The following is a 2,203-nucleotide window of genomic DNA, read 5'->3' on the forward strand; positions in this document are numbered from 1 at the left end:
CCGGCCCCACCTTTAGCTATTGGATTCCAACGACCAATGTGGTGGTGGCTGTGCAAAAGTTTTCCAAAAACTTTATTTTATTTTGCTCACAAAAATTTATTTGAAGAATTTGCCTCAAATTCATATCTCAATGTGCGTTTGAAAATCCAAACATGCTTTGATGCAATGGAAAATAAATATGAGATAACTACCAATTTACCTGTTGGCAAGGGGGATGTCGTTTTAGGTCCGACGAGCACGACCATACCTCCGACGTATTTAGCTCGATGAGGCACCCAGTTCCGGAGGTACAGGAACGGGTGTCTTCTCCTTAACCCGCCACACCTTCTTTGCCTTAGGTGCGGGCAGCGGCCTCTTCGTAACTGGGAACACAGGTTGACCGGCCTGTATTCCCGGCTTCTTGGATGCCGGCTTAAGGTACTGACGGTTACTCGTTTCTTCCTACTCCAGGAAGTTCATCATGAAAGTATTGAGGCTATCCGTCCTTCAGGGTTTTACTTTGACCTCCTTGTGTTTGGTCCGTTCTTGATCTACCCCATGGAGAAATGCTCCATCCTTGGTCTCCTTGTGGACGATACCCATTGTTATTGTTCATGAGCATGACGTTCTCATGGGTTTTCGGGCAATTCATCCCAGAGTGACCGGTGTTGCCATAGACCTCACATGTCGTGTGGAAGTCCAGGGCTTTAACGGTACCCTGCTTGCTGTCCTTCTCATTGTTGTCTAGTCTCTTCATAAGGAGATCCAACTGGGCGGCGAGCATCTCCGTCCTCTTGACGGTGTACATGCCGCGTTGACAGGTTTGGAGTCGTTCCTCGCTCCAACCCATATTTGAGACCATCTTCTCAATTGGTTGGCATATGTCCCTCCAGGAGCAGCATCCAGGTGATCCTAGGACGAGGGGGTTAATCCGTTGAAGAAATTCTGCAGGATGAGCCACTCGGCCATCCCATGATGAGGACGGGTGGTGACGTATTCCTACAGCCTTTCCCAATCTTCAAGAATGGTTTCATCCCTCGTCTGCTGAAAGCTGGATATTCTTCCGCGAAGAGCGTTGGTCTTGCCCATCAGGAAGAATCTTGAGAGGAATGCTGTTGAGCAATTGTTTCGGTATTCATCGTTGCACGGTTGATGTAGAACTACTGTTCTGCTCTCTCAAGGAGGGAGAACGGCAACAGTTGGAGTCTGATTCTTCTGACGGTATACGTGCTATGGCTTTCCACAAATTGCTGCAAATGAGCACTTGCATCCTCCTTAGGCTTGCCACATAACGGGCAAGCCTGCGCCATCGTTAATTTAGCTGGTCTTTAAATCAAAGTCACCATCTCCCCTGCTGACTTGGGTTCCAACTAGCATGTTACCAACAGAGCGAGCAACGAACTTGCAAAGGAACTTCTCAGCCGTATCGTGTAATTCTGGTGGCGCGGAATTGGCTGGTCTGGTTGCCGATAGAGTAACCTTAAGGATAAACGACACGGGGTCAGCTTCACTTCACTAGTGACTCCAGATTTGAAATTGGTCGGCAGATCAGAACTAGTCCTGTACTACCTTGTTTTCACATAAAAGAGAAAACAAACAAGGTTTGCCTACGAAGGACAATGACTTATACAGAGGTAAATATAAAACTATTAGCAAGTAGTAACCTCTTAATCATTTATCTTCCCCGGCAACGGCACCAGAAATGCTTGTTGGTATTTCTTAGCGACAGTACTGGAAATATAATTCCTAGCAATAGCACTAGAAATACTCATGGTATATTATGGTTACAGATGTGATCCGGAATCGCACAGATATACCATTGTACCATTTCACCCGGGAGTATTCGTAGGTACGTATTTGTTTAATCCCAAGGGAAGATATGGTAAGAGAGTACTATGCTAATAGTTTATATATTACTTGTATACATCAAGGGTCTATGCAGGGTATGTTTAGCTTAAGGGTAGAATGACACACAGCTAAGGATTTAGCTAACTCCTACATCTCCTAATTATAGCTAAGTGGCAGTAGGTTAGATATGTTCTATTCCTGTACTTCTAGTATACAACATCTTAGTATATTCTAACTAGTACACTATGTAATATAACCCCTTTAACAATGCAGCATAGCTATGCCCTCCCGATGCATAGCAAAGTTACCCCGGGTTGCCGAGTTTCTTACGACAACCTGTCATAACCCTCCAACCGATGTAGGATACGGAGGTGTA

At 45.3% G+C, this 2,203-nt stretch overlaps 1 non-coding gene across 1 annotated transcript; it reads left to right on the forward strand.

Annotated features, from left to right (window-relative positions):
- Nucleotides 1-946: 946 nt before the first annotated feature.
- LOC127783421 (small nucleolar RNA R71) lies at nucleotides 947-1,053 on the forward strand. The gene has a single exon (XR_008019324.1). It is a non-coding gene; the product is annotated as a small nucleolar RNA R71 (small nucleolar RNA).
- The last annotated feature ends 1,150 nt before the right edge of the window (nucleotides 1,054-2,203 follow it).

This window comes from Oryza glaberrima, chromosome 8, assembly GCF_000147395.1.
Source record: "Oryza glaberrima chromosome 8, OglaRS2, whole genome shotgun sequence".
Lineage (NCBI taxonomy): Eukaryota > Viridiplantae > Streptophyta > Magnoliopsida > Poales > Poaceae > Oryza > Oryza glaberrima.